This window comes from Coenobita brevimanus, chromosome 114, assembly GCF_032717465.1.
Source record: "Coenobita brevimanus isolate Jiangsu-jjx chromosome 114, ASM3271746v2, whole genome shotgun sequence".
In the NCBI taxonomy this organism is placed as follows: domain Eukaryota; kingdom Metazoa; phylum Arthropoda; class Malacostraca; order Decapoda; family Coenobitidae; genus Coenobita; species Coenobita brevimanus.
In genome coordinates, this window is record NC_137067.1 from 3921662 (window position 1) to 3941432 (window position 19771).

Below are 19771 nucleotides of genomic sequence, written 5' to 3' on the forward strand. Positions count from 1 at the left end.
CACAGAGAAAATATATTATAAACGAGATTCTGGAAAGCGTTCTTGGCGAAGGATTAGACGTGTGTGTGTGTGTGTGTGTGTGTGTGTGTGTGTGTGTGTGTGTGTGTGTGTGTGTGTGTGTGTGTGTGTGTGTGTGTGTGTGTGTGTGTGTGTGTGCCCTTCAGGTAGACAGACATGACACGCTGCCAGTGTGTTGGGGCTTTACTCATTACAACCACATGAGGGCGGAACGTAGGATATAAGAAATTTCTAAGGTAGTCTGTTCCCTGAAGCCACTCGTACTTGTCATGCACCTTCACATGTCACCGATTTGGCACTAGCACCTACCGTCCATCAGTCGACTCATTCAGGCCTAGTGTGATGGAATATGGTGTTGTATTACGTCGATGGGTCTGGTATTGACGAAACTCAAATTCTCATCCCGGGAATGATCTCTGGTCCTTTTCGACTGCAGGCCACCGTTCTATCCAATGCACCATCACGTTCTTCCCACCAGCAATTTAATTAAGCTCAAAAGTGGCCTATCAACCCAACTCGACCCTTCCTACCTCTCCTCTACACCTAATACTTATCAATCTTATCCTGCCTATCAACCCTACTCGACCTTCCTACCTCTCGTCTACCACCTAACACCTACTGACCTTCCTACCTTCCACACCATTAAACCATCACCCCAGTCTACCACACCTGCCATCCATCCTAGCACCTTACCTATCACCTCCACCTTCATCATTTTCCGGCCACATCTTCCTACCTTACCTACCAAAATATTTACCATCTTCTGTCTACCAACCATCACCCCTACTTGACACGCATCACCGTTCCTACCATCTCAGCCTATCAACATCATTCTTACCACCCTTGCTTACCGTTACCTGGTACTGATGCACGGTTACCTGGACCAAATCTGAGCTAATTTTAGTATCTGTACGCGGATTATCAGTACGTAAGTTACGGTAATTGAACGATGAACATTTCCTCCGCCTGCTAAATGGCCCTCATCGTCGCCAGTCTCAATTTTATGCGTGTTACGGAAGCATTTTATCCTCTCCAGTGTCCGTAATTCTGTTTGCTTACGAGTTTTAGCTTTTTGATGTGCGTTGGTTTCTTGGACTGACTATGGGACTTCTCCTGGTCTCGTCTGCCCTAGTCCGTACGTAATCAAGGACTGAAAAGGAGGCGTGAATGAAAAGATATGATTGTAGTCTCTATTTTGCGGGAATGTTTGGGAGCTTGGTTGTCTGCGCATCTGTATATCTCTTTATGCCTCTGATTTTTCCTGACGAAGAAAACGCAGCCCACGCATTTTGAATCAAGCCGCTGCAGATGTTCCCTCTGATATTCGACTTCCTCACCGTCCAGTTCTTTTTTCTCACCCTTCCTTCTGGTGAGGTGACAAGGTATATAACTAATTCGTGCTTCCTCGTTAGTTACGCTGATGTGCATACGTTCTCGGCTCAGGTAAACCACGGGACCTTCAGGCAGGGTCTCGTCACCTTCGTTGGTCGCGCGTAGGACTGATATAGGAACCGTGATTTTTAACTTGTTTCGTATCGCCAGGGGAAGGTTTAAGTTCTTGTTGATTACGTACGTTCTTGCTAGCCACTCTTCCTCCCCCTCCCTCTCTCCTTCTCCCTCTCCCCTCCTCTCCCCTTCCCGTCCCCTCTCCCTTTCAGCGGCGAACAGCACACACTCCCAGCATCCTATGTTCAGAGGCGGTGCTATCCATCAGTGTGCTGTGCCTCTTTGCACCGAATATTCATCCAATAAGGGGACTCCGTAGCCCCTTTTCCTCACCAATATATTTTTGTATAGGATGCGTTAACCCCCGCGTAAGAAGAAGTTTTATATATTTAACTCCCGCGTGGTAGGTGGTGGCGACCATCATCCACTCACTTGCTGTAGTGCTGCCTACTTCTTCCTTAGCCTTTATCATTCTTTTTCTGTGACTGCCCTCCTCTCTTCCTCTTTCTCCCATCTTACCTGTCACTTCATATTCCTCTTCTTTCCTTTACTGGTGACTTTACATTGAGTGATTAGCTAATGGTTTCCTGTAAGTCAAGAAACCATTTACAACGCTGGGTGGTAACCATATAACCAAACCATACGTGCTCCCTACGTGTCAACAAGTGGGTTGGTGGAGGGTTAGTGCCCCTCCCCGTAAAACAAAGTCAAATGGCCACCCCTTACGGGATTATGGCGTCTGGCGATAGATAGATAGTATGAAGAAGTTTTATATATGTAACTCTCGCGTATGAAAAAGTTATATATATTTACCAGGCTGTTTTTCTGTGTGTGTGTGTGTGTGTGTGTGTGTGTGTGTGTGTGTGTGTGTGTGTGTGTGTGTGTGTGTGTGTGTGTGTGTGTGTGTGTGTGTGTGTGTGTGTGTGTGTGTGTGTGTGTGTGTGTGTGTGTGTGTGTGTGTGTGTGTGTGTGTGTGTGTGTGTGTGTGTGTGTGTGTGTGTGTGTGTGTGTGTGTGTGTGTGTGTGTGTGTGTGTGTGTGTGTGTGTGTGTGTGTCAGGCTATGGAAGATCTTGTGGCAAAACAGTAAAGGTTATTTGAAATCCCTTCTATACCTGACCTCTTTCCTGATCTGAGTAAAGTTTTTGTTGATAAGAAACACAAAATACCTGAGTGACTCTTTTAATATTCTCGTCTACGATATTCACAGACTGTCAGTATTAAGGGCTAGGAAGGATACACGAACCACCAAGGCGCCATAAGCAAAATAAATCGCTAAGGAAAGTGTGCCAGGAAATTATACCCTGTTAATTTTCACCTTAAATCCCGTCAGGTGAGAAAACAGGACGATAAGGCACAAAAACAATCTACTATAAGAACACGTAATCCACCCCATAAATCCAACATGGAGTGGAAAAATATATGGCGTGGAAGAAACAGACTTGGTACCTGAGTCAGTAAAGGCGAACTAATTGGGGGTAAATCCAGTGCTTCCCCCAAAACTAGACTAATACAGATCTTTCTTACAAGATTAATCGATCGTGTAATATTCACAGCCTCTGAAAAATTGGTTGAAAAAGTGCCATTACTCTGCTTGATCGAGAAAAGCTGGTTACGCTACTCCTATCAACAGCATAAATAAGGCAAAAATTACCTATCCCGCCAAACACTGCTGTTTGAGGTGAAAATGATGGTGGCAGGGTGTGTTGAGGGTGTGGAGGGAGGGATGAGGGTGTGAGTGAGGTGTGGAAGAGGGTGTGGAGGTGTGGAGTAGGTGGGGATGGGAGAGGATGGGAGAGTGGCAGTAGTTGGGTGGGAGATTGGTGTGGGTGTGACGTAATAGGATGCTTGGTGGTGGCAGGGTGTGTTGAGGATGTAAGTGAGGTGTGGAAGAGGGTGTGGAGTGGGTGGGGATGGGAGTGTATCAGAGGAGGAGTAGGGTGGGAACTGGTGTGGGTGTGGTGTAATAAGACGGTGATCGCTAGGTGGGTGGGGGTCATACAGAGTGCTATTATACTGGACATGGGAGGCCGGTGGTGTATGAGTTAACAAGTCTAGCTCGCAAATGGACTAAATCTCTTGAAGGTAGGGAGAACAGAGCGAAAATAAGCGTCATCGTATTACAGACCAAATCCGAGGGCGTATTTAATGTTTTTTTTTTTGTTATCTGCTGAGGAATTTATTTTTCTTAAGAACTCAAACTCTCCACACAAACCAACCACTGATCCCGCCATTTGCCGTGTTGATATCCAGGCTTGTAATGGATCAGTGAGTATTAAGTGTGGGTAGTGTAGTAAGCCAACAGGGTCGTGACGTTCTGATCGCGTCACTATCGTCACAAGAGCAGCAAGGCCCTGTTACACCTCAGCCAGTCGCCAGCATCACAACATGGCTAAAGTCACAGCTAAAAATTACTCTTTGGTTCATTAGCCTAGCCAGTCAGATAACAATGCACGGATTCATCTGTTGGGCGGTCGGGGGTTTCACTTGCGTGTACGGGTCGGGTGGTTCTGAAGATGGCACGTAACAAAGCAGATGCACGGCCCGGGAGACGTGTTAACAGCGCAACACAGCCTTTGGAAGAGAAGGGTGGAATATTTCTTGTGCGTCTAGTAGTCAGGAGGAGGAACTGTACCGAGAAAATGAGTTAAATGAGAGGTACATACTCCCAAAAAAGTATCGGCGCCTTTGGGTATGATGGTTGTGAAAATGATTAACTTCCCCAGACACACGAGTCAGTAAATGTGTTGCCTCAAAACATATACCACCCAGTAAGCGATTCTTTTTGTATTTTTGAGTTCTAATAATTACCACAGATAATATTTGCACTTATTTTTACAGGATTCCCCATAATTCACAATGCTTTCATCCATATTTCAGAATGATACGTGCTCTAAGAGTGTCAACAATTTTTTTGAGAGGGTGTACATGGCTCAAAGACGAGACAGCCTGGAGCTAAGCCGCCGCTGTGCTTGGATTAATGAATAAAGATCAAGTACACACCTTCACCTGCGACGATGAACGGACGCGGCAAAACCCGTAAAGGTACGACACGGACGAAGCGCAACAGCGGTGAACTATGACGGCGATTTAACGTAACATCGGCCAGGTCTTCCAGCAAAGGCCAAGGCATCTGAACCCGGCCTCAGACGCGCCGCGATAACCATCCACACACGAGATAAGTGAAGGTAATTAACAAAAGGTGGGTTGTTGTAGTTCAGCCCCAATCCGTCTGGTCGAGCAGACTTATTAACCGCGGGCAAGGACCTTCTGGACCGACTTATGCAGTGAACCGTGAAAAGTTTGGCTGTTTGGTTCCTGGGTGGATGTCACATTTGCGTTTTCCACCAAGCTATCAGGGGCAACATAGTATGCTCCATTCCATCCCTTTTTTTGGTTATATGGTTACTACCCAGCGTTGTAAATGGTTTACTGGTTTGGGAAGCCATTATACTTGTCACTCAGTGCAGAGCTGCCTGAAGTGGAAAGAAAAATAACAAAAAGTGACAGAAAGGAAAGGGAGGAGGAAGGGAGGAGGGCAGACAAAGAAAGAGAAAGATACAAGAATGGAGGAGGCAGTACTACATCAAGTGAGTGGATGATGAGCGCCCCCATGACCACCAAAGAGGGGGAGGCACGTGGGGTAACGGGGCAGTGATTGGCGGGGAGGCAGGATGAGTCACACCTTTACATAACTCCCACGTTAATTGACCCCATCAGCTCAGGTACACACACACACACGATTTTCACCTTGTCTGGCATTCATTAACAAAGGTAAGATTAGTCCTCTCTCGAAACACGTATAAATGACCAGAGACGTGAGTGATTTTGTATTCTTTCTTGTAGCCCACTTCCTACAAAAACAAATCCAAGTAGCGATAAGGAACTGGTATCAGTCTGGGTCCAGATAACAGTCCTGCTTATAGTTCACGTAGAAACTATATTCACTTACTGAAGCTGAATTTAAGCAGTTTCAGTACAGTATTTGGGTACAATATTCACCGTCTGATAATGAGGTGGTGAATGTTAGCTGCGATTTTCTTGGGTGAAAGTCGGGGAGAACGCAGGTGCAGGTGAAGTACAGCTGCTGAAATATGAAATACAGTCCCTACACAAAGACACAAGCACTGGGTCCCTTCTGATTGACGAGTTACAGCGAGAGGAAGGAGCTGTGGCAGGAGGTGAGGGTATGGGTTGGCAGTATATACATAAGGAACTATGGAAAATATCACGAGGTTATACTGTTCCCTGTCTCCACTGACATCATACACTTGTTCCACCACAACCACCACACTGACAGTCTCACCACAACTGCCAAACCATTACACTACCACTATGCCACTACAACTACCACATTATCACAACCTCACTACAAATACCACACTCACACACTACCACAGTTCTACCACATCATCACATCCGCAAGCTCATCACCCCTACCACAGGATCACACAACCACAGCTGCCACACTATTACACTTCCATAGTTCCACTACCAGCAAAAAATTACCACACCACTACTAGTTTCGCCACAACTACCACATCACCACACAATCTACCACACTGCTGCCACACAAGAAGCCCCCAACCGCAAGTACCACAGTCGCACTAATACCTGCCACAATACAACCACAACTACCGCACTACTACACCACCACATTACGCTCCCACCACAAATACCACACACCACTGCAGTCTAGCCACCAACACCGCACTGTCACACCATCATCCTTATTCACTTACCATACCTTTCTTCTCTAGGCGCTTCCCTTCCTAAAAACGACTAAACCCAAGACTGAAAAATAAATAAATGGATGGAAACTACGATGGGTGATGATGGAACAGATGTGGGATAAAGGAGAGAGGAGGGAGAAGAAGCAGGGAGAGGAGGGAGAAGTAGCAGGGAGAGGGGGAGTACAGGATGGGGGAATGTGGATAGCGGATAGGGGTAGGGTGTTAGGTGGATGGAATTTATGGATAGTTACAATGCTATATTTCTATCAGGTGTGTTACTGTGATCTGGGAAGGGGGACGGAAAGCTAGTTGGGAATATCATGCCCGAAAATGGAAGAATCAAGGCCTCAGGGGTCGATTTTACGGATGGTGTAACTGGCGAACTCAGTATGTTTCCCTCGTCAGGTGTCCCGCTTATTAATGTACCACGGGGCAGGTAGGATACGTGATTTATCAGGTAACATACACACCGGATTTATGCAGTGTCTCTGGTATGTTTCTCACCGGATGGCAGGCAGATCTTGGACTTAAAATACACATAAACACCAGATCTAAGTGATACGATGGCGAGAATAGGAGGTTTTATGATTGCATCCCACTGAGGTAGTTACTCGCCGCTGGTTACTGTCTTTATGTATAGGGTAGGTTTCAGTGTTGCTGCGCTCCTTCTCTTCTTCCATGCTTGAGCTTCTATTTTCTGCTTTATATCTGGTAAGGTTAGTTTTGTGGATACCAGGCCTGGCTCATTTTATTCAGACTCTTGCCAATATCTGCACTGCTTCCACGTTTGCGTTTCATCCATGCTGCTCTTTACTCTGACCCGTACCTACCCCTGTTCTTCCCAAGTTTTAATTTCACCTACATTAAAACCTGTTCTCCTCTCAACTCTGGGTCTCTCATTAGTTTTCTGCGTCGCTGTTGGTAAGCGTTGTTTGCATATTACTGGGGAGGCCGAAGATGAGATGGAGGGAGGGAGTGGAGAGGTATATGAGAGAGGGTGTGTGAGAGCTGGGAGCAAGGCAGTGAAATGGCGGGGGACAGGGTGACAGGGAGGCGATTTGTTTGCGGCCACCCCTTACGGGATTAACGCGTCTGGCAATAGACAGATAGACAGATATTTAGGAACTCGCAAATTCAAAACATGACGATTCTGAAATTGTGTTGCATCAGTGTTGACTTTTGAAGGAATAGATGTGGGTCTGTCAGTTTATTGTGAAAGGACAGCACTGAGCCCTACTCCTGCCTTGAATGCTATGACTGGGTGGTACGAGTATGAAGGTGAAAATAGACAAAATATGAAATATGGAAGAAAATCATAGTATTATCTTTATTATAGTTCTGTCAACCAATGATTTGCGAGGAGGGAGGACCGTCTTTGCCTGTCTATCTGTATATTACCAGACGCCTCAATCCCTTAAGGGGTGGCCACAGACAAATCGCCATGTCGCCTTGTCCCCCGCCATTTCACTGCCCTCCTTCCAATTCACAGCCCCCTCTCTCATATACCTCTCCACTCCATCTCTGCCTAAAACCACTACACATACACGCAAATTCTCTGTACCTGAACCATACTCATGAACTTGCATCAACAGAATGAACAATCAGTGAAAGACATACCCTTAACTTTAGACGGCAATAGGCCACATGAGCTGAATTAAACTGCTGGTGGGAAGGTGGTGGTGCAGTGGATAGAACAGTGGCCTGCAGTCGGAAAGGACCAGTGATCATTCCCGAAGTGAGGATTTGAGTTTCGTTAATACCAGACCCATCGACATAATACCACACCTTAAACCATCACACCAAGCCTGAATGAGTCGACTGATGGACGGTATTAGTGCCAAATCGGTGGCATGTGAAGGTGCATGACAAGTACGAGAACTGTGGCTTAAGGGAACAGACTGTCTTGGAAATTTCTTATATCCTACGTTCTGCCCTCCAATGGTTGTAATGAGTAAAGGCACAACACACTGGCAACGTGTCATGTCTGTCTACCTGAAGGAAACACACACACACACACACACACTGGCAGCTCATGTCTCTCTACCTGAAGGACACATGCCACTCACACACACACACACACACACACACACACACTGGCAACTCATGTCTCTCTACCTGAAGGACATATGACACTGACACACACACACACACACACACACACACACACACACACACAAACACACACACACAGACAAACACACACACACACACACAAACACACACACACAAGCCACAACACACTGGCAGCGCATCATGTCTCTCTCCCTGGACACACACACACACACACACACACACACACACACACACACACACACACACACACACACACAAGCCACAACACACTGGCAGCGCATCATCTCTCTCCCTGGACACACACACACACACACACACACACACACACACACACACACAATTAATAGATCTAATCCTTCGCCAAGAACGCTTTCTAGAATCTCCTCTATAATATATTTTCTCTGTGTTCCTAAAATATTCTCCTGTCTGGTAACAATATCTCAAAATCGACAGTTTACATTAAATTATTTACAAGGGAGTATCAGCAAGAAGTATCCAGAAAATAAATCGGTAAGGAAGATGTCTTAGGGAAGCTCCTTCATGACAGTAATTACACTCTCAGGCTCCCATGGCTTCCCTTCAACTAAATATAATTCTTTAACGTTAGATTAAAATGCTAAACTTAACACAACCACGAGAGAGTAAGTCGACGCGAACATGATACAAAGACTTAGTGAAATTCTTAACACGCTGATAACTCCCCCCGTTCATCCAGTCTTATTTAGCCTTATTAATCGTGGGTATATTTGGCTGGCGTTAGTGTTCATGTACTATTTTTCTGTCCCATTTTTTCCAGGCCAGATTATGACACGAAACCTTCCCTCTGACCCACATCTGTAAGTCCACCTCTCGTCTGACATCATACTCACCTCACCTCAGTTTTTGCCACCCTTTTATATATTTTTGTAATGTGTCCAACTCGGGTTATAGATTAGAAAGTTTATTCCCTGAGGCCAAACAGTTCTCCTACGTGCATTAGAAGGCAAGACACACCTTCATAAGTCGCTGTTTTGACGCTAAGACCCACCGTTCATGGTGGTTGTCTCATTCAGGGCTGATGTGATGGTGGTGGTATTTTTTTTGTCTCTTGGGGCTACAGGCCTATCTAAACCCACCAGGTATAAAATTCTAGTACAGGGTGAAGAAAAAATACTGTCAGAAGGTAACTATTATAAGAAAAACTTTTGGGATTGAAAAATGGAAAAATGGTGTAACACAATTCGCATCCTCATACTGTTTTTAGGATCGATATCTTGTCTTCTCGGCTCGCAGTCCACTACTCTACCACTGGACCACCATTCCCGCCATTCCCTTCCTGTCATCCTCCTGTCTAAATCGTCAAGAAACGTAACAAGCCTCCTGTCTGTCTCCTACTGTCAACCTACTATCTTCTCCCGTTCACCTTTCTTTCTTAGTCTTGTCTTCCTTGTGTCACGCTCCTGTCTTCTTCCCTTCCTGTCACCCATCTGGCTTCCTCCTGTCATCCTTCTGTCTAATCCTTTACTTTTACACAGCGCACCTCGTTTTCCTTCACATTTCTGTCGTTCTGTCGTAAATTCTGTCCACACAAGCCCTTTTATCCGCCTGTCAATACTCCTTTTACTATAACTTGGCCCAGATATTCGATCTTTGGCAGCTTATTTCACATAACTCAGTGATGGTTAAAAATAATACTCTGGTTCTACATCCTTTCCACAGCACTTCTTCGTGACTAACATGCCCTCCCGCTATTAATCGATTGCTACAACTCAGCATTCAGCGTAGACAGCAGACAATTTTAGGCCAAGTTAAAGTAAAATGAGTATATAACATGGTACCTACAACACCAACTCAACTCTGCGTGGGTCGAGTCCTGTGAGGTGATTTACAAACTTAGTCAATTTTCAGCTGTAACTAAGATGTCTTATGGCGGGAAGAATAAGAAGTGCAGTAAGATTTCAGCGCTCTCATCCCCCACAACTTCCTGCAAAAGCGTAGTGATGATCAGGAAGTTGTGTGTGTTAGAGATTTGTTAGGATGTGTGCTGAGGTAGAATCACTGACCTCGCTTCCTGTACCCCACCCACCTTCACTCACCTGCCCCAGCCTCTTCCTTCAGAGTGTTCATCCACGCCACTCTCCCTCTCTCTTTTTACGTTCTTATCTTTTCACCTGCCACACCTTACCTTCCTTCAGCATCAGGCACTTTCAGCTCCCATTCACCTTGTTCCTCTTGTTTCCTGCCAGTCTTCCAGTTTCCCCCTTCTGGTTCCCCCTTTTTTTCTCCCTTTCACCCTTTTTCTCCCTGTCACCCTCTCCCTAGCTCACCAGTTGTACATGCCTCTGTTTACTCTTATTCTGCCATTCACCCTGGTTTCTTTTATTCACCCTGCTTTTTCCTACTCCCTCATTCTCTCCCTTCTCTCCCATTCCCTTTCTCATCCTCCCTCTCTCTCTCTCTCTCTCTCTCTCTCTCACCACACCAGCCCACCTCTCAGTCTTCCCGGTAATCACACCTATGAGGAATTTAACCCACGAGTCTGCCAGAAAAAAGGAAAAAAAAAAAAAAAAGTAATTTGCCAGGGGTGACTAAGATGAAAGTTCCTGATCACACTCAAGGCGACATATTCTTAACTCTTAGCTACCTGGTCCATCTCAAACCAGCCTCGTGTGTTTCCCTTATTCATCTGTATATTTCTAGCTACCAATTTGGGGACGTAGTGTGTTTTTAGCTTAATAGTGATGGAAGGTGATAAAGTGGCGTTGTCTTTCACTCCCTCCCTCAATCACGTAGTTTTTCTTCCAGTCCCTCCCTCAATCACATACTCATTCTTCTACTCCCTCCCTCAATCACGTAGTCATTCTTCCACTCCCTCCCTCAATCACTTAAATGCCCTTTCTTAACTGAACAGAACTGCTTGGAGAGAGAGAGAGAGAGAGAGAGAGAGAGAGAGAGAGAGAGAGAGAGAGTGTGTGTGTGTGTGTGTGTGTGTGTGTGTGTGTGTGTGTGTGACCCATATTACGGAAGGAAATCTCGCCTTCCGATGGCACCTTACAGTATTTTGGACACCTGGAAGTGAGTTAATTAATTTTAGGACATACCTGTTGTACTGAGCAGGTGAGGGAAGGCTGTCTCAACCTCTTCAGTGAAAAAAATGTCTCCTAAGCTGACCACAAACACAAAATGAAAATCGTGTCAATGGATTGAGTTAAAATGATCTCCATATTTACGTCTCTTACCTACAGAGAGCGAGAGACTAACGAGGAGAGTGTATGTGAGTGAAGTGGAGGGGGGAGACGGAGGTGGAGGCCGAGGATGAGATGGAGGAAGGGGGAGGCCAAGGATGAGATGGAGGAAGGGGGAGGCCGAGGATGAGATGGAGGGATGGAGTGGAGAGGTATATGAGAGAGGGGGGATGTGAGCTGGGAGGAGGGCAGAGAAATGGTTTGGGACAGGGCGACACGGGGGTGATTTGTTTGTGGCAACCCCTTATAAGATTAAGGTGTCTGGCAAGAGATAGACAGACAGATAGATAAATAGATAGATAGACAGATACACAGACAGATAGATAGATAGAGATAGTGATAGACAGACAGACAGATAAATAGATAAACCTGCAGTCAACTCTCACTTCCCCCACCTCACTGTCAAGATTTTCGCAGTACCACCCAAACGTGTATATACTTTTGAGCGCGCCTCCATTAACCATAACCCACACTGCCATCACCCAACATCCACTACACGTACAGCTGGCCACATGAACCTGGGAGTGTCAGTGCATGGATAAAGTCTGGCATCTGCTGCACTTAACCCTGACGTATTTACAATGGGTGGCAGTAACGTGAATGAACAGGGGTGTCAACTAAACGAAACGGCCAAGTACTAGTGATGCAAGGTTGTCAGAAGGGGTAGACAGATCTCCTCTTCACACGGATACTGTCCTAGGTTCGTACGTGCCCAGCTGCAGACTCGAGATGTACGTGTGATACAGGGATGTCAAAAGGTGCAGACAGACCTCCTCTTCACATCAATACTTTCCTAGGTTCGTGCGTGGCCAGCAGTAGACTCAAGACAGATCCACCACCTCACCAGCAGCCTCACGTCCTCCCGTATTATCTCTTTCATTGTCAAGTTCCTGTAGAGTTTCTGTGACCTTGCACGCACCTACAAGACGCTTAGGCCTGTGTGATAGAGGGAGGATTTCGCGAACGTGTGTGGTGTGTGAATGACCGTGGTTTATTTCGCTGGGCACGATGCTAGTTCTCCCACATTTGTCGCCCCGTCCCCCGCCATTTCACTGCCCTGCTCCCAACTCACATCCCCCTCTCTCATATATCTCTCCACTCCATTCCTCCATGTCATCCTTGGCCTCCCCCTCCCTCTCCCCCCCTCCACCTCACTCACATACACTCTCCTCGTCAGTCTCTCACTCTCCATTACCAAAATTTAAAGAAAATCGTGATATGCTAAGGAGTTAAGATAAAAACAAACATCTTATTAAAGGGAATAAGTCACCTCCCCCCATACCCGACGCCTTCAGCCCCATACATCTCCTCTTAAAAACAACAGGTGAATCCCTTGGCTGATCCTCAACACTTCCACTAAGTTTGATAGAAATTAGATCGCACACACACACACACACACACACACACACACACACGCACACACACACACACACACACACACACACACGCACACGTCAAGCAAAACATCACAGCCTCTCCCGCTTCACGTGCGCGGGTGTAGTAAAAACTTAATAGAGATGAATGACGCCAAAGCAGGCATCAGAAAAACAGAACGTAGGTCGGGTAATCGAATATTCTCTCTCTCTCTCTCTCTCTAGGCAATTCTTTCTCCTCCATTTTTTCCTGCAAGCTGTTATGCCGGAGGGTGAAGTGGGTGGGGAGAGCTTCAACGCACTCTCCATTACTGTAATAATTATCGTATCTTTTGGTGAAGGTTGGCATGCACTTCATCGCTTGGGTCAATATGGTCTGTAAAGTCTGTGTATCTGGGGTGCTTTGTAACTTTCCAAGACACGTACACACACACACACACACACACACACACACACACACACACACACCATACCATACCACACAACACCTCACCTCACCTTACCTCACCCAATTACACTACACCACACCACACCACACCACACACACACACACACACACACACACACACACACACACACACACACTCAGGCCATCACCTCCACAGGCCACAAAAAGGTGAGTCGAGTGAGTCAGGTGGCCCATTAACCAAGAACCTCGCTCAGGGGCCAAGTTTTTGCTACATGGCCTTCATATATTTACTTGAATTACAGGTATTAGTTTTGTCTATAGTGAGAAGGGCTGCTTAGGAGGGAATTAAAGTGGAGTAACTGAAGAGCGAGTCACGAAGAAGTTACGCTGAGAAAATAGGGTTGGGGTCAGCAGTTAGAAGCAGTGGGGTATAGCTATGGGGAGGGGCATGGTAAGCGTCCCCCCTCCAGTCTGACACACGGTCCTCCCACTGTCCTCCCCCTATTGGGAATGTCAGCAGTGAATCCCCTCAAAATTGGGACTGGCCCCACCTTGGCTCCCCTATTTGTGGCGGCCTGACTATGCCACTGGTCTGGAGAGTATGTTTCCTGTCAATACTTATTCGATGCCGATATATTTATATGGAGAAAGTACGGTTACGGTCAGGAGTTATGGCGAGATGATAATACAACCTGTGGTCAATTACTCTAGCCTGACGTCATTAAGTGTGACTAGGTGTGTTCTGTGTGGTGGCCTAGCTGAATTGTGTAAGGTCTGGAAGAAGAGTGTTTGTGCAGTGTAGTGGCCTAAAACCATGTTGTGACGGGGCTAGGGGTGTGTGAGGTGTAACTATGTTCAGTGACTTTCGAAAAGAAATGGGGGAGAAAAAAAAATAGAAGTAAAAGATAGTGCAAAATACGGGTAATGGAGAGAGAGAGAGAGAGAGAGAGAGAGAGAGAGAGAGGAGAGAGAGAGAGAGAGAGAGAGAGAGAGAGAGAGAGAGAGAGAGAGAGAGAGAGAGAGAGGAGAGAGAGAGAGAGAGAGAGAGAGAGAGAGAGAGAGAATCCCACTTCATACCTAATTCTGAAAAAACAGACCTTAAAAACCTTATGTCAAAGATTCCTAATTTAGCAGCAAAAATGTACTAAATTGGAATCTGACCCCCCCAATAGGTGAAGGAAAACGAGCATGTGAGGGCGGTGAAGGAGGTGAGGGGGTGGAGGAGGTAAGGGGGATGGAGGAGGTGAGGGGGATGGAGGTAGAGAGGGGGATGGAGGAGGGGAGGGGGATGAAGAGGGTGAGGGGGATGAAGGAGGTGAGGGGGATGGGGGAGGTGAGGGGGATGGGGGAGGTGAGGGGGATGGGGGAGGTGAGGGGGATGGAGGAGGTGACGGGGATGAGGGAGGTAAGGGGGATGAGGGAGGTAAGGGGGATGAGGGAGGGGAGGGGGATGAGGGAGGGGAGGGGGATGGAGGAGGTGAGGGGGATAGAGGAAGTGAGGGGGATAGAGGAAGTGAGGGGGATAGAGGAGGTGAGGGGGTGAAGGAGGTGAGGGGGTGAAGGAGGTGAGGGGGTGAAGGAGGTGAGGGGATGAGGGAGGTGAGGGGATGAGGGAGGTGAGGGGATGAGGGAGGTGAAGGGATGAGGGAGGTGAAGGGATGAGGGAGGTGAAGGGATGCGGGAGGGGGAGGGATGAGGGAGGTGAGGGGATGAGGGAGGTGAGGGGGATGGAGGAGGTGAGGGGGATGAGGGAGGGCAGGGGGATGGAGGAGATGAGGGGGATGAGGGAGGTGAGGGGATGAGGGAGGTGAGGGGATGAGGGAGGTGAGGGGGATGAGGGAGGTGAGGGGGATGAGGGAGGTGAGGGGATGGGGGAGGTGAGGGGGTTGGAGGAGGTGAGGGGGGTGAAGGAGGGGAGGGGGATGAAGGAGGTGAGGGGGATGAGGGAGGGGAGGGGGATGAGGGAGGGGAGGGGGATGAGGGAGGGGAGGGGGATGAGGGAGGGGAGGGGGATGGAGGAGGGGAGGGGGATGAAGAGGGTGAGGGGGATGGGGGAGGTGAGGGGGATGGGGGAGGTGAGGGGGATGGGGGAGGTGAGGGGGATGGGGGAGGTGAGGGGGATGAAGGAGGTGAGGGGGATGAAGAAGGTGAGGGGGATGAGGGAGGGGAGGGGGATGAGGGAGGGGAGAGGGATGGAGGAGGTGAGGGGAATGAAGGAGGTGAGGGGGATGAAGAGAGTGAGGGGGATGGGGGAGGTGAGGGGGGTGGGGGAGGTGAGGGAGTTGGAGGAGGTGAGGTGGATGATGGAGGTGAGGGGGATGAAGAGGGATGGAGGGGGTGAGGGGGATAGAGGGGGTGAGGGGGATGGAGGGGGTGAGGGGGATGGAGGGGGTGAGGGGGATGGAGGGGGTGAGGGGGATGGAGGGGGTGAGGGGGATGGAGGGGGTGAGGGCGGAGAAGGTGAGGGAGGTGAAGGCCACCCACACCCTCACTGGTCACATCATCCTGGAGGCGAAGTCAATCCAGGACCAAGGCAGACACGGCCCCGCCACTGGGTGTTGTACAGTTTGGGGGCCGCTCTCTCTGGAGGGAGGGAGGGAGGGAGGAGAGAGAGAGGGAGGGAAGGAGGGAGGGAGGAGAGGGAAAGACGGAGAGAAGGAGGGAGGGAGGGAGGGAAGGAGGAGAGGAAGAGAAGGAGGGAGGGAGGGAGGGAGGAGAGGAAGAGAAGGAGGGAGGGAGGGAAGGAGGAGAGGGAGGGAAGGAGGAGAGGCACACACCGCCCCGCCCTTGGGTGTTTTAAAGGTTTTGGGGCCGCTCTCTCGATAGGGAGGGAAGGAGGAGAGGAAGAGAAGGAGGGAGGGAGGGAGGAAGCGAGAGAGTTTTTTGGCCCTGGGCACACACCGCCCCGCCCTTGGGTGTTTTAAAGGTTTTTAGGGCCACTCTCTCGGTAGGGAGGGAGGGAGGAAGGCAGGGAGTTTTTTGTAATTCTAAGTAAAGAATTCCATCTCAGCTTCAGTTCAAATTATACTGTATGGAGCTATAATTGAAGATGATTTTATGGGCAAAAATTGTCTTCCTTATGATTCACCCACAGTCATCACTAACTGTGGCTCAGTAACAGTTAGAAGTTGTCGGTCGTCAATTAATTCAACAGGAATATAATGCCAGACTGTATAAATGACGATACAGGTAAAAGGAATAAAGAGGGAAGCAGCAGGGTTCATGAGGGATGGCTGGAGAAGAAATGCAGACGGAATGATTATACAGAGAAAAAGATTTAGTCGGCTTGGTCACTTGTAGCTGCAGATGAGTTCTCTCTGATGACATGACATACTCGCAGATGACACAAGATTATTTACAGATGAAAGATTAGAGGCAGATTTACGCTTTAGCTGCATAGTAGTCTTAGCTGAAGGAAATCGTCTGACCAAGACCTAATTAATACAGCCATCGCAATGTGTATGTTTATTTATATGACTTTAAAGACCGATTTTTCTACACACCTAACTTGCAATACAAACTGTACCTTGCACGTCCAAGCCATGTTTTACGGGTCCTGGAGGGTAACTGATACGTAGGGCTGACGGGCACCACTTTGTTCCCTAACCTAGACCTTCCCAGAGGAGAAAAAAATGAAAAGGAAATTTGTGGGCGGGTGAGGCGGGAGGTCAGGGAAGCAAGACTGGACAGGAGGAACACGCACTAAGGCTTAAAATATCTACACAGTGGTTGGAAGCTGGATTTTGTGGGAATGAGCATCAGGCAGGTACGGCTCCCTCTTGTATCAGTGTCTTAGTGAGAGGCCACACCAGCTCGAAACATGTGATCGACAGAATGAAACGAAGCACCGGGTCTGAGCTACTGCAATATCCGAGTCTGAAGGTTTGACGGACCCCTGAGCCTTGTTTCCTCTTGACAATCACATGTTTAGAGCAAGAGTGGCCGCAGCCTTACCAACACAAAGGCTCGTATTATCTTGGGATGGGATTCTCAGTTACATTTACCATCAGTTCCCTGTCGCAACTTGCATTTGCTTTTGCAGGAAGGTCTAGCAACATGGGATGATTCTGCACTCTCCTTTCCTTTCCCATCATCATCATCATCCGGACCTCCTTTCCCACCTTAGGGCAGGATGAAGAGCAGCAATGTCCAGACAGCCCAAATTTACGATATCCAATGGGCCATGCTTCCATTCACCCATCATTCAAGCCCCCGGAATCCTGGCTCTATCGGATACGCCAAAAACATTCACCACGTTCTGTAGTTTCACTCAAGCGTATCCGATAGAGTCCTTTCCCACCCTGCTAAAATAAATATATTTTTATGATACTTTTCTTCTATTTTTTACAGGATAGGAAACATGGAAAGATACTTCTTGTACTTCCTGCAGCAACAAATATGAGTTACGGCAGAGAATCGACCGTAAGTAGTTTTAAGAATCCCACACCTGGGATGAATATGCTTATTGGCGCTTTTGCTGAGTATCTATCTATCCATCTGTCTATTTATCTACCTACCTACCTACATACATACATACCCATTTCGACATGAATAAATTAACCACAGACAAAGTTGGGAATGGAAGTAAAATATTCTAAGTTCACAGTGACGGGGAATGAAGTCGAACTTTGTAAATGTGTGGACTAATAATTCCAAAATACTCAAAGGGATAAGAAAATTTACGTGAAACGACCAGGTAACTTAAGAAAACAGAGTGAATGAGATAAACTATGCGCTGGGTGTATGGGTACTTACTGATTACGAAGACCAGGTACTGCACAGCCACTTACCTGAAAATACAAACCATATTATACGACACTGCCCTGTCTCATCACATATGCCTGATTTAACTGACAGGAATAAAGACATGAAAAAAAAAAAATCAGCTTATATCTTACACGTGGTTTCAAAATTTCGTATGATTATCCCAATAAGCTTTACCTGTTAATATTTCACTGGTAATGAATAAGTAAACTATGAACGCAGGATTACTATTTGCCATCATAAACTAATTCCCTCTCCTAGAAAGGTGATATGGTGATTTGTTTGTGTAGTATACAGGTCAACTTTTCCTCAAGCTGTTGCTCCAGTGTTGACAGTCTTTGTTACCCATGTTTTGGATTAAGGCAGCAACAACAGTGATTTCGGTTTGAGTCAGCGGCACTTGTCTCCTGACGCACACTCCCAGGTTTGACCCATTCATTTGTCCACCTACATACCTGCAGTATTTTTACAACCAGATATCAACACAAGCATATTGTGTTTATCATTTATATTTATTGACAGGTTATAAAGTTGTTAGGCAGAAAGGATGGTCCCTACCCGGTCAATACTGGTGTGTATAAGGACAGTTAGTCGTGAGGATGGTGCGTAACCGTGGAGTGGGGTAATGGTGAGGGTGTTTGGGGTAGTATGGGGTGGAATCATCAGGCGGGGTAGAGTAGAGTATGGTGGGGTTGGTTTGGCTGAAGTGGGCTAATGGTGGAGTTGGATGGGGTAGCATGGGGAGGAATGGGGTAACGGTGGGGTGGTTTGGGGTGCTATGGGGTGCAAATATCGGGTGACGTAGGGTAGAGTATGGTGGGGTTGGTTGGGGTGGGTTTGGTTGGGGTTGGTTGGGGTGGATTTGGGTTATGGTGGGGTTGGATGGGGTATTATGGGGTGGAAGAGAGTAGGTAAAGTAGTGTATGGTGCGGCTGGATGGGGCAGAGTGGGGAAATGGTGGGGTTAGATGTAGTATGCGGCTGAATTATCAGGCGAGAAAGGGCAGAGTATGGTAGGTAAGGTTCGGGTGGAGTGGGGTAATGGTAGGGTTGGACGGGGTAGTAGAATTATCAGACGAGGTAAGGTTGAGTATGGTGGGGTTGGTTGCGATGGAATGGGGTTATGATGGGGTTGGATGGGGTGGAATTACAAGCGAGGTAGGGTAGAGTACGGTGGGGATGGGTGGGATGGATTGGGGTTTTGGTGGGGTTTGATGGGGAAGTATGAGGTGGAATTATCAGTCGAAGTAGGGTAGGGTAGAGTGTCACGAATCAATTCGCGACATTTCCGTTTTGTGAGAAGCCACGAACTATTAGTGGAAGACTCACTGTGTATCGCTCAGCTAACCGTTTCTCCCTCCATTTCGGGGTATACTTTTCAAAACATTCGTCACTGTTTAAAAGTGACCGATTTAATGCACGTCACTAAGTGCTCTACTGAGCGATACAATTGTTTCTTTATTGTTCGCCCCTGCTCTCCTCAACCGTTAGCCACGCCTTCTTCCGGTAGCTTGTGCGTCCTTCCTATGCATTATTTGAATTGAGTCGAGTGTTTGCTGTGACGGAGAGAGGTCCTGTGCTACAGAAGTGAGAGTAGAGAGAGGTCAACTAGTACCCAGACTCCGCTTGACACAGCCCCCAGACTCCCATCCTAGATTTGGGTGATACATAGCAGTCATCGACCGGTATTTCTTTTTTGTATAATCCTAGTTTTAAGAGTTTAGTTAAGGTGTT